Below are 14,155 nucleotides of genomic sequence, written 5' to 3'. Positions count from 1 at the left end.
AGGCTTCATATCAACAATATCACCATTGTGATTTCTATACTTTGGAACATATATGCTGTCAGACTTAACAGAATAAAGCCTTTTCTGTCTCTGAATCTGTTCTTTTAAGTAGTTTGCAGCAGTCTCTGTTATTCTGTCATCCACTTGAAGTAAGAATAATACATGCTCCAATTCTTCAAAATACTTCAATGGAATGACATTTTGTCTTATATGATAAACCCTACCATCTGTCATGAAATACAACATGATGTATTCTTTCAAGTAGGTATGGTAAACCATCTGTACAGATTCTAGTTGATTCAATCTCTCAGGAGTTGCTCCAATACCTGGTTCACTCAAGGAAGTTGGATCATCGGTAGTGTTGTGTACTCTTCTTTCATCAGCACTTCCCAATCCAGTTTTATCTCTAGCTTCCTTTCCAGTAACTACTCTTGCTTCAAAACCACTTGAAGTAGTCTTCAAAGATTGAGTCTGTTTTGCTTTAGTGAATCCTGGTAGGAGTGTTTTAGATTTATTTTCTGATATCAAGTTAACTTGAGCACTGTCAGAGGTTACTTGCTTCTTCTGAATATCAGAACTTACAATTTCTTGACTCTGAACAACTTGAGCCATGTCAGAGGTTGTTTTAAGAACTTTTCTTGAAGTCAGAGCAAGATTATCTTTTCCATCAGTAATTTCTTCTTCCTCAGGAGGTACATAAGGCTTGATAGGTTCACCAACCTTTTCTTTACCCTTGGATCTTGGATCTATCTGTGGTTGTGATCTAGCCAAAGTTTCTTCAGTATGTATCCTTTCTTTGATCACAATGCCTTTAGGTTTTGGAAGTAACTTTTTACCAGAAGCTTCAGATTTAGATGTGACTTTCTCTGATTTAAGTCTGGCTTCTTCTTCCTTTAAACTTTCCAAGTCCATCCCTGGATTTTCTTGAAGAAATAACTGTCTTGACATTTCCTCATCAAGATCTAGAAGTTCATCAGAACTTATCCTTTTACCAGCAGCAGAACTTATTCTTTTCCCAGTATCAGAACTTGTTCTGTGACTAGCATGTCTTGATGTAAACCTTCTACCTTGACTATGACCACTACCCATTCCAGAGTTTCCTTGGTCATCTTTTCCATCATCCTTTCCTTGCAGTGACTTGTTGGTTTTGCATTTGGACTTAATTACCTTCTCCCCCTTTTTGGCATCAGCAGGTAATAAAAGAGAGATAAGTAGTTCCACTGAGGTCTGGATTTCAGTAAGTTACGATTGCTGAGAAGCTTGATTTGTCAGAATTTGATCAATCTGAGCTTGTTGCTTCTCTTGAGTTTTCTCAATATAAGCAACCCTGTCAATGGTAGGTTGGAAGAACTTTTTCTTATCAATTTTCCAAACTTGTTCCTGTTTGATAAAGTTCTCCTGAATCTTGTGTAGCTCTGCATGAGTGTTGGAATGAAGACCTTGTAGATGTTTAGTACTCAATGCAGTGACTCTAAGCTGGGTTTTAAAATCATCAGAATGTAACATGTCATCAACTTTAGTCAAGTGCTCAGCAAGATGTAAAGCATTAGGAACACATGAAACTGAGTTCCATTCCTTAGTCCACTCCTGACCTGCAGGAGTTTCACTCCAAGGTACTGGTGCATCCCTGATAACAAACTCCTTTACCAGTTCAGACTTAGGAAGAGTCAGTGGAGGAGTATGTCCTGAAGGACCTGCTTCATCAGCATCTACAGTTGTAGCAGCTTCACCAGTATCTCCAACATTTGCAGCATCAGAACTTAAAGAATCAGTATCTTCTGATAAGACAACTGTGTGAGTAGCAATGGAGGCTTCAACATCCTCTAATTGCTGATATGATACTAAGTTCTGATCAACAGCCATATCCTGATGCTCACCTAAAATCTGATCATCAGCATCTTGATGCAGAGAAGGTGTTAGTGATAACTCAGGAGTTTGAATAGCATCAGTAACAGGTGTTGTGGAAGGATTATTTGCTGTTGGAGCTTCTAAGAAAAGTATTTCAGGCACAACCAGGTTCTGAATATCAATTTCAGCACTTGTGCCTGGATCAACAAGAGACATAGAAGGTGAATTAGCCTTGTCAGATACAGGTTCCTGAGATGGAGTTGATGGAGAAGAAGTGACTGGAGCAAATTCCTTGTCTTGTGAGATCAGAGATTCCTGATCCCCTTCCTTAGCTGCTTCCTCCTCATCATCTGAAACTGGCCTCTGTGCCCTCTGTTTCTTGTACTTCCTTGTTGATTTGGATTCCTTGGGAGTTTCAGGAACCGTCATACGTCTAAGCCTCTTGAGAAGCCTAGAACCCCCAATTGCAGAATCCTTCTGAGAAGTTGCCTTCTCAGCTTCATCTACCACAGGTTCTGAAGAGGGAATCTGATCCTCAGAATCTGATTCATCTCTTAAAGTAATCCTCCTCTTCTTCTGAGATGTTTGAGGAACAGTCTTTGTTCTCTTTGGCTTAGAGGATGTAGGCTTCACAGTAGGTGCTGAAGAAGAAGGTTGAGCAGTCTGTGAAGTGGAGAGATAGGATTTGAGATAAGTTCTGAGGGTAGGTTGAGTAGAATGAGAGGTAGGGACTGAGGTTGATGGATTTTGGTTATGGTGAGTTGGTTGAACATTTGAGTAAACAGATTTGTAAGTAGCAGGATCAGCATTTACCAGAATCTGTTTCACAGACTGAGGAATCTGTAATTGTCTCACCATTGATTTCTTTGTGTCAGCATTTATCAGGTCGTTAAAGTACCTTTTTGCAACCTTAAAAGGTGGGGTTTGAGTGCTGACTAACTGGGGTTCAGCAGTACAATACGTATAAATAAGTTGACAGAATCTAGCAAAATAAACAACATCTCGATCCTCTGTCATCCTATCCCCAATAAAACCAATTATTCCAGTTGCAAAATCAAAATGAGTTTGATGGATAATAGCATACCCGATGTGCTGACTCAGAATTGGGATGGCATCAAAATTTGAACACTTGTTGCCAAAAGCCTTGGTGATGCAATCGAAGAAGAAACTCCATTCTCTTCTGATATTAGCCCGTTTCAACTGTCCAAGTTTCGTCAGACTCTTTTCATATCCCAAATCAGTCATTAACCCCCGAAGTTCTGATTCCTCTGGTATAGAGAAGGTACAATCTTCTGGAAGATGTAATGCTCTTCGTACTGTACCAGGAGTGACTACATAGGAAGAATCACCCACTTGGAAGATAATACTGGGAGTTCCTCGTTTACCACCATCATCATAAACTCCAGTCCTCCAGAACCGCAGAACTTGTTGACTTGAAAATAATGCAGGCTGAGTTAAGGCGTACCCAACCTCACTATGTGCAAGAAGATCTTGCACAAAATGCAATTCAGATGGAGCTTCAGCATGATCAAGAATTGCAGCATAGTTGTTTGGAACAAACTTTGCTCCATCAATGATTAAATCCTTTGGTGCCATGTGAAAAAATATTGAAATTCAAGTATGCCTGTTAGGTGTTTGAGATAATGTCTGTATGAAAAACCAACGTGAGAAAGAATGAGAAAGAGAGTAAAAGTAAGAAGAGAGATAAAGTATAAGGAAAATAAAAGATTAAAGAAATCTTCTCTCTGTTGTTCTTATACTCTGAAAAAAAATGTTACCGTTGGACACCTGTCAGACATGCAGTAATAACGGATAGTTACTGGGCTCGAGAAAACAGGAATGATTACTTACCCAGTTGCCTTGTTTCAAGGAAAAACCATTTCAGTTATCAAGAGACACAGGTTTAATTCAAAATTTAAACCGTTAGCACTGATTGAATTATTTTTCACTGCAACATTAATATTCTGAAAATGAATCATGTTAAAAATGACCGAGATAATTTCGATGAATAAGTGCTGATAAAGAATCATAACTTAAATAAAGACAAAATTTAAATGGTCATCAGAATATCAAGCAGGATTTAACAACACAAGATAAAATAACTCAGAGACAAAATCTTGAAGTAAAAACAGTTTTCATTAATATATCAAGTCAATACATATATGAAATAGAAATTACATCAATACAAGATTTTCCCTAAGCTTCTAATCCTAACGTCAACAGCTTTAGTCCTAGCTAAGAAGCCTGACAAAGCTGAGGATGAAGAAGAACAGGAAGAAGACGAGATTAAGTCATCTTCCTCTTCCTATCTTCGACAAACAAGATGGCGAGTCGTATGATTCGCTCTTGCTGACGGATACGACGAAGGTGAAGGTCTCTTCGAACGGCCACCAGATCACGTTTGATAACCTCTGGAAATTGAATCCAGAGATTGTGAGGGATGTTGGTGATAGGGTAGGGAGTTGGAATTCCATTCAAAAAGACATGCACAGTCTCATCACCGTAATTGTAGAACCAGCCAAATTCAGCCATTTGTGATAGTAAATGAAAAACAAGACTGAATTTGTGATACAAGTGTGATGAGAAGACTAATGTGAAGTGGCTGTTTATATAGGCAGGAGAATGCCAAGAGACGCAAAGATATTTAATGCTGACAGGTAGAATTAATTCTACCTCGTCTCCCTAGACTTTGAAAAAGAATAACAGTCATTGGAAAGAGAATGTGCACATGTAACAAGAGTGAACTGTTCAAGGACGAGTGCCATTATGTTTTAACCATAGACTATTAATCTTCCACTTCAACATTTCGAAATTAATCTGAGACTGTTACCAAATTTTACTCACAGATAAGTCAAGTAAAGGGTTAGACTGAAAAATCAGAACTTAGACCTATACCAGAACTTAACAGTCATCAGAACATAATGTCTTAACTCGAACAAGGAATATCTATCTTAGTAAATACTCATACAAGTTCTTAGTTATGAAAGTCAGAACTTAATCATCAGAACGTGTAACTAGAACTTGTCCTCAGAATTTGTGCAAAAGTGACACAATGACTGTTTATCTAAAATAACATAGACCACCACAGAAATTTTCATCATTCAGATGGAGTGATTAGTGTGTGCATTAAGCTAAATAACAGACAAAGAGTAAAGTCTGATCTACTTCAGTACATCTTAGAAATAAGTCATAATTAAAATTTTGCTAAAGAGCTGTCATTATCCTGAAACCTACTGATAAATGAGTTCATGCATGAGTCCACCTCAACTATTTTTGTGCTAATTTTATGCATCTTTAAAATTCTCTTTTACAGTGGCTTCTCAGTGTAAGTGAGTCACGACTGCTTATCAGAATTTATGCTATTATCAGAGTATTTCTCCAGTAATCATAGAGTGTGAAAAGTCACCAAGAAAATATTTTGCTTTTCTAATGCATATTTACTTAATACCAGCAATGCACTTGGGTCGTCCCTTTCACATTTTTACTCTAGATCTCAAAGGAGTACCTGATATTATTCTTTGATTTTTTTTTTCTTTTTGATAAGTGAGGTTTATCAGCACTTAGTACATTCAGCAGTTTTACTAGAATCAGAACTTAAACAGATGAGTAGCATTATTCTAATTTGGGACTTAGTAATAAGATGAATAAAGTAAACTAAACTAAGCTCAAGTATCAGAATTTGCTTGTGTCATAAGATTTCCACAGAAATAATTACTTCTTTCATGAGATCATTTGTTTATTGAAGACTAGTAGGTCAGTATCTAGCACAATTATCCTCATAGGATTGAATAGTTACTGAAACAGACATATCACTTATCAGAGTTTAGAAACATATATCAGACAACAGTCAGTACTTAAAGACATTTATCAATTAATGCACAGAATATACAAAGAGATTAATTCTGTAAATACTGATCATAAAGTCTGATAACATAGAACAAGTTTAAGCAGATTTAGAGAAAGAACCTGAAATCATTCCAAGTTCATTTACCAATTTTGAAAAGGTAGCTTCACACAGTGGTTTTGTGAAGATATCTGCTACTTGTTGATCTGTGGGAACAAAATGCAATTCCACTGTACCTTCATCCACATGTTCCCTGATGAAATGGTACCTGATGCTGATGTGCTTTGTCATAGAGTGTTGAACTGGATTACCTGTCATAGCAATAGCACTTTGATTATCACAGTAAATAGGGATTTTGAAATATGTTAACCCATAATCCAGTAACTGATTCTTCATCCAGAGAATCTGTGCACAGCAGCTTCCTGCAGCAATATACTCTGCTTCTGCAGTTGATGTGGAAATTGACTTTTGTTTCTTGCTATACCAAGAAACCAACCTGCCTCCAAGAAATTGGCAGCTACCACTTGTGCTTTTCCTGTCAATTTTGCAACCTGCAAAATCTGCATCTGAGTAACCTATTAATTTAAAATCTGATTCTCTAGGATACCATAATCCTAGATCAGCTGTTCCTTTAAGATACTTAAAGATTCTTTTTACAGCTGTTAAGTGAGGTTCTCTTGGATCTGCTTGAAATCTTGCACAAAGACAGGTAGCAAACATGATATCTGGTCTACTAGCAGTTAGATAGAGAAGTGAGCCAATCATACCTCTGTAATCAGTAATATCTACTGAATTACCAGTATCCTTATCCAGTTTTGTTGCAGTGGCCATGGGAGTGGATGCACTTGAACAGTCTTGCATTCCAAATTTCTTCAGCAAGTTTCTGGTGTACTTAGATTGACAAATAAAAGTTCCTTCTTCACTCTGCTTGACTTGAAGGCCCAGAAAATAACTGAGTTCTCCCATCATACTCATCTGATATCTTGACTGCATTAGTTTGGCAAACTTTTTGCAAAGTTTGTCATTTGGAGACCCAAAAATAATATCATCAACATAAATCTGGATCAAAAGTAAGTCCTTGCCATGGTTGAGATAGAACAGTGTTTTGTCAATAGTTCCTCTGTTGAATCCACTTTCCAGAAGAAACTGAGCTAAAGTCTCATACCATGCTCTAGGAGCTTGCTTAAGTCCATAAAGTGCTTTATCAAGCCTGTAGACATAATCTGGATGTTTGGAATCTACAAAGCCTGGAGGTTGTTCAACATATACTTCCTCTTCCAATTCTCCATTGAGAAAAGCACTTTTCACATCCATTTGAAAGACAGTAAACTTTTTGTGAGCAGCATAAGCCATGAATATCCTTATGGCTTCTAACCTAGCAACTGGCGCAAATGTTTCATCATAGTCAATTCCCTCCTGTTGAGAATATCCTTTTACAACCAGCATTGCCTTGTTCCTTACAATTATGGCATCACTGTCAGTTTTGTTTCTGAATACCCACTTTGTACCAACAACCGATCTATTCTTAGGTCTTGGCACTAAGGTCCAAACTTTGTTTCTTTCAAATTCATTCAACTCTTCCTGCATTGCTTGCACCCAATCAGCATCTTGAAGAGCTTCTTCCACTTTCTTTGGCTCAGACTGAGAGAGAAAAGAATTGTAAAGACATTCATTCGAAGTACCTGTTCTAGTTCTGACACCTGCCTCAGGATTTCCAATTATCAAATCAGGTGTATGTGATTTTGTCCACTTCCTTGCAGATGGAAGATTTTCTCTAGAACTGGATGCTCCCCCATGATTCATGCTGTCTTCGGTTTCATTTTCTGATGCTCCCCCTGAAACTATGCTCTCTGAGTTGGATCCTACAGTATTTAGATTTTCAGTACTGTCAGTACTTGGCTTATCAGAACTTGACGAATCAGAATTTGAAGAGCCAGATGTATGTTCTGATGCTTCTTGAGATGTGATAATATCTTGAGTATGCTCCCCCTGCATTGGTGCATCTTCCTTTGACGTAGTCACCACAGTTTCAATAACATCAGAGTTTAATCCATCAAAATTTACAGTATCAGGACTTAGACTGTCAGGACTTGAGGTATCAGAATATGAATCTTCATTTTCAAATCTCAGCTAATCATGATCAATGCAATCTTCAAGTCCAGTGATCTTCTTGTCATCAAAAGAGACATTGATAGATTCCATGACCACTTTTGTTCTCAAATTATAGACTCTGAAGGCTTTTGTAGAAAGTGGATATCCCACAAAGATTCCCTCATCAGCTTTTAGATCAAACTTGGATAGCTGTTCAGGATGAGTCTTGAGAACAAAACACTTACATCCAAATACATGAAAGTATTTGAGATTTGGCTTCTTGTTCTTCACCATCTCATATGGTGTTTTTCCATGCTTGTTAATGAGTGTTGCATTTTGAGTAAAACAAGCAGTCTGCACAGCTTCAGCCCAGAAATAGGTTGGAAGCTTTGCTTCTTCAAGCATTGTTCGTGCAGCTTCAATGAAAGTTCTATTCTTTCTTTCAACAACTCCATTTTGCTGTGGAGTTCCAGGAGCAGAAAATTCCTGCTTTATTCCATGATTTTTGCAGAACTCTTCCATTATCAGATTCTTGAATTCAGTGCCATTATCACTCCTCAAAATTTTCACAGAATCTTTGATCAATTTATCCAGATGTTTGACATGATCAATCAGGATAGATGCAGTTTCACTTTTTGTGTGCAAGAAATACACCCATGTGTATCTGGTGAACTCATCTACTATGACCAACGCATATTTCTTCTTTGCAATAGACATGACATTCACTGGACCAAATAGATCAACATGAAGCAGATAATAAGGCTCAAGAATTGATGATTCAGTCTTGCTCTTGAACGAAGATTTTCTTTGTTTAGCCTTCTGACATGAGTCACAAAGACCATCAGGAACAAATACTGATTTCGGCAGTCCTCTCACAAGATCTTTCTTGATCAGTTCATTTATCTTGTTGAAGTTTAAATGAGAGAGTTTCTTGTGCCAATTCCAGCTTTCTTCAGTTGAGGCTCTACTCACTAAACAGATTGCAGAACCATCAGAACTTGTTGAAAGCTTAGCTTCATAAATGTTACCACGCCTGAATCCCTTCAGAACAATTTTTTCTTTAGATTTACTAACTATTTCACAATATTCTGCAAAGAAATCAACATGATAACCTCTGTCACAGATTTGACTTATACTCAGTAAGTTGTGTTTAAGTCCTGAGACCAGAGCTACATCTTTAATGATGACATTCCCAAGATTGATATTGCCATATCCCAAAGTTTTTCCAATGTTGCCATCTCCATAAGAAACACTTGGGCCAGCTTTCTCCACAAAGTCTGATAGCAGGGCCTTATTTCCAGTCATATGTCCTGAACATCCACTGTCCAGAACTAAAATATTTTTCCTGTTGCCCTGCAATCAAAAAGACCACTAATTATTAGTTTTAAGGACCCAGACTTGCTTGGATCCTTTGGCCTTTTTAGGTTTGTTAACATTTGCAGCGGATTTAGCATCAGATTTTATGTTAACAGTTTTCTTATCAGAACTTATACTACCAGACTTTGAATCAGAACTTACACTAGAAGGAACAACAGAAACTTTCTTTAAAGAAGGTTTTATTTGATAATAATCATAGTACAAACTATGATATTCCTTACAAGTATAAATGGAATGCCATAAACTACCACAATGAAAACAAGGATTTTGTGGTTTGTATCTAACAGACTGACTCTTAACTCCTGACTTTGTAGATAAGGAGTTAATATTCTTATTCTTCCTGCAAAAAGAAGCCAGATGGTTAGAACTTCCACAGTTATGACATGCTTTCCTAGGAGCATCAGGAACAGATTTATAGTTATTGCTTTTATTCACACCTTCCTTTCCATTCCTGTTTTTCCTAGGTGATTTTACCTTGTTTGCATTCTTAACATCTTTCAGCTTATGCTTAAGCTGCTTCTTTGTCATTAAGCCTATGTTAACTTTAGCTGTCTTTTCCTGTTTTAGTTTGTCAGAAGCTAATTCCTTTTTAACTTCTGATTTCTCATTTTCAGATTTTTCAGTTACAAACTTAACAGGTTTTAACTTCGGCTTTTGCTTATCAACAGGCTTAATTTCTACAGTTCCTTTTTCATTTTTATTTTCTCCATAGCCTAGGCCCTCTTTCCAGTTTCCACTGCTTAGCAAATTTTGAGTTGTTTTGCCAGAGTTAGTCCAAGTTCTGATAATCTCTCTCTCCTTTTCTAACTCAGTTTTTAGAGATTCATTCATTTTTAGCACTTCATCCCTAACATAAAAAGCATCATCTCTATCCTGCTGAGTTTGATGGAACATGACTAACTCTTTTTCTAAGAAATTATTTCTTTTCCTAAAAGCAAGATTTTCAGAAGTTAATCTTTCACATGTTAAAGTTTGATCTCTATAACTAACAAACATGGTTTTAAGATATCTTCTCAACTCATTAATATCATCAGTATGAAAAGCATAAGTAGTCTGAGGTACCTTTGTTTCAGCAGCTTCAGAACTGCTCTCAGAACTTGATTTATCAGCATTTGCCATCAATGCATAGTTCTCCTCACTTTCAGAGTCTGAGGTGTCTGTCCAGCTTTTCTGCTTTGTGACAAGAGCTTTGCCTTTGTCATTCTTGGTCTTCTTGCAATCAGGAGATATGTGGCCTTTCTCACCACAATTATAACATTTAACATTAGCGTAATCTCCTCTGTCAGACTTTCCTCCTCTTCCTTCAGATCTTCTGAAATTTTTCTTATCAGAACTTATGCCTTTTCTGGAAAACTTCTTTCCCTTCCTGAACTTCCTGTATGCAATCTTTGTGATTCCTTTCACCATAAGAGCACACAGCTTCATCATTTCCTCATCAGCATCAGTTTCAGGCAAGCTTTCAGAATCTGAGTCATCATCACTCTCAGAACTTGATGACTCAGTATCAGACTTTATGATAAGAGCTTTACCCTTGTCTTTCTTTGAGGAAGGTGGTTTGGGGGATTCCTCTTCAGCCTTGAGAGCAACTGTCCTTGACTTTCCTCCTTTCCTCTTGCTTCTTTGTTCCATCTCAAGTTCATGAATCTTGAGCATTCCATAGATTTCATCAAGAGTTGTTTCATCAAGATTGTAGTTGTCTCTTATTGTTGTTGCCTTCAAATCCCAACATTCAGAAAGAGCTAACAGGAATTTAAGGTTTGTATCTTCAAGATCATACTCCTTATTTACTAATGACAAGTCATTCAAGAGTTTGACAAATCTATCATATACATCAGTCAATGACTCATTAGTCCTAGAGTCAAAGTGTTCATACTCTTGAGTGAGTATTGTCTTCCTGTTCTTCTTAACTGTTTCAGTTCCTTGACACCTTGTCTCCAGTGCATCCCATATCTCCTTAGCAGTCTTGCAGTTGATTACCCTGTTTGACATTACATTATCAATGGCACTATGCAATAAGTGTCGTACCTTGGCATCCTTAGCAATAGATGCTATATCTTCAGCAGTGTAATCACTCTTTTCCTTTGGTACGGTCATTGCTGCTTCACCTGCAACTACAACAGCGAGCTTGGTAGGTTTGTGAGGCCCTTCCTTGATTCTATCAAGGTATTCTGGATCTGTTACTTCCAGAAACATGGTCATCCTTACCTTCCATATGGGATATTCAGATGGTCTCAATATGGGAACTCTGATAGTCTCATATCGACTCTGAGTTGATGTCTTTGATGATTCCTCAGTTTTGGTAGGCTTAGTTGGAGTTTCTGTGTCAGACATGATTGTGTTTGGATCTTTAACTGTATGTGTATTAACAGAAGGCTCTGATACCACTTGTTAGGTCACACTTTCACTGTAGAGGGGGTGAATACAGTGTTTATTACAATCAAATCAAACTTCAAGAACTTATGTAACAGAAAACAAACTTTATTTAACCAATAAACTCTGTTACAATCTGGAACTGTTATCTCTCAGTGATGAACAAAATATCACGAGAGCTGCTAGGGTTATAGTAAATAATATTTTCGATAATGATAACACTTATAGTGTAAACCCTATATCTGTGTTTATATACTACACAGTTACAAGATAATCGCTAATTGATATGGAATATAATTCTGCTTCCTAAAATATATCAATCAGATATCTTCTATTCCAAGTATTCCATTCTTCACGGAATTCCTTCTTCATGCATATCTCTTCTTATGTTTATCTTGATCTTCTTAACTTTAATCAGCTACTGTCCTTATCTGATCGTCCTTCAGCACTTAAGTTCTGATATCTATCTCCTGATGCTTATCTCCTGATAACATAAGTACTGATATCCCTTAAGTTCTGTCGTCCAGTATAAGTACTGATCAGTTAAGTACTGATTTGTTCTGTTCAAATAAGATCTGAAATCTAAACATAAAACATATTAGCCATGACATTATCAAATATATCTAACAAATTAGTTTTTTTAAAGTGAAAAATGAAAAATAAATCGATTTAATATATCATCGAATTTTTAACAAATCTAGTGAGATCTCATTTCAAATTTCAAATATTCTTAAAATTGGGACAAATCTCAAAAATAATAATGCGTTACGAGTGAAGTTAGTAATTTTAATATAAATAATCAATTGACTTGATCATATAAAGACCTTAAACACATTAATTTATATTAACATAAGATATTAAAAAATTTCACATTATTGGTAAGATATTCTCGCCGAGCTTGTAATTTAAATTTACTAAACGTAGAATGTGACGATATTTTCGACCGGGTCATGTAATCAAATTTCGAGTATTTTTGAACAATGGGCCAAGTTCTAAAATGCAGTGACTCATTATAATCCGAACTTATCTAAATATGTAATACCAATATAGATTATTTATATATAAGCGATTCAATTTTTAATATTTTTTTTAAAATTATATATGTACATTTTAATTACTTTTATAATAAAAAATATGTTCAAAGTATATGAGATATATATTCAAACTAAAAAATGATTAATAAATAAGATAATAATCCATTTATGTACAATGCTTAATTTTATATCTGAAATTCAATTTTTTAAAATTAATTGTACAAATATTCAACTAACTATCCTTTTTTTGCGAAATTCAAATAAGTATATTTAAAGTTAAATAAAATATTCATTTAGCACATTTACATATTATGTGTATGATAAAAAGTATATATGACACAATATGTTGTAGTGGTAAGAGGTTGTATAGTTGAATGAAATAACTTGAGTTCGATCCCCACAAACCATATCTTTTATATAAATATTAAAAACATGGGTAATTTAGAGTTATATAAAATAATATATGCTCGAAAATATGACCCGGTCCGAACGGACACTATTATATTTTTAGTCAAAAGTATAAGGTCTTAATATTTGATAATTTATAGGGTCAATATCAAAGTCTGGCTCGGCAACGACATGACAGGACTCTTCTGCATCTCTAATTATATATTAAAAGTAAATTTAAATTATTAGTTAACATATCTAATTCACTTTAAAATATATTTTTTAGTTTTTCAAAATAGATGTTATTCCTCTTTTTTCTCAATTATCAATGAAGATTTGGCCAATGTAACTATACAAGCGTAATAAATATGAGATTTCGACTTTGAATAACAATTATATTTAATGGAAATAATTAATAGAGTTAACCACAATGAAGTAGAAATATATAAATATCTGATTTGGGCCGGATTTCCTTAAAAAAACTAGACTTATTTAGGGTTACGTTTTTGGCTGAATTTCCTTAAAAAGAACTAGACTTATTTAGGGTTATAGGTCGGATTGCCTGATTTTTTCGAATAATTAACTATTTTAATTTTTTGAGTAATTATGTAATGTTTTCGTATTGGATTGTACTTGAAACTTTAAACTTTTATTTATATGTACATGCTTTTGATTAAATTTTGAATAAATTATTCATATTACATCCCAAATTAGTTTAGAATTTATAATATTTATCTAGATAATATGATCGCAATATTAATAAGTTCTCTAATTATTTTCTTAGAAATTTTGGACTTTAATACGAAATTATATTCACTTAAAAATAAATTTGGTTAAGATATAATTTTCAAAAGTTGAATTTGAATATTTATAAAAAATTACCATAAAATCTGGGATTTTATCAAGTCAAATCGGGTTAGGCTGGACTTTTTTCCCGATAGGATTTAATCCGAGTGTTTATTAGATCCAGTCGGGACTAGATTTTAGTGAAAAATATTTGACCCTGTATCGACCCGTGCCAGACTTGTTGCACATCGATTTTTTTCCAGATTAGATTGACAGGTTTTTTGGATACGAATTTTCTGTACTTTTCTAAATGAAATTATGTTCTAGAATTATTTAAAACATAAAATCTTCAAAAATCACAAAATCGAAATTCCGCTATATTTGGAAAACAAACTCGCACACCAATTTTGTTGATGAA

Source organism: Apium graveolens, chromosome 7 (genome assembly GCF_009905375.1).
Source record: "Apium graveolens cultivar Ventura chromosome 7, ASM990537v1, whole genome shotgun sequence".
NCBI lineage: Eukaryota > Viridiplantae > Streptophyta > Magnoliopsida > Apiales > Apiaceae > Apium > Apium graveolens.
Note: the sequence above shows the minus strand (reverse complement) of the source record.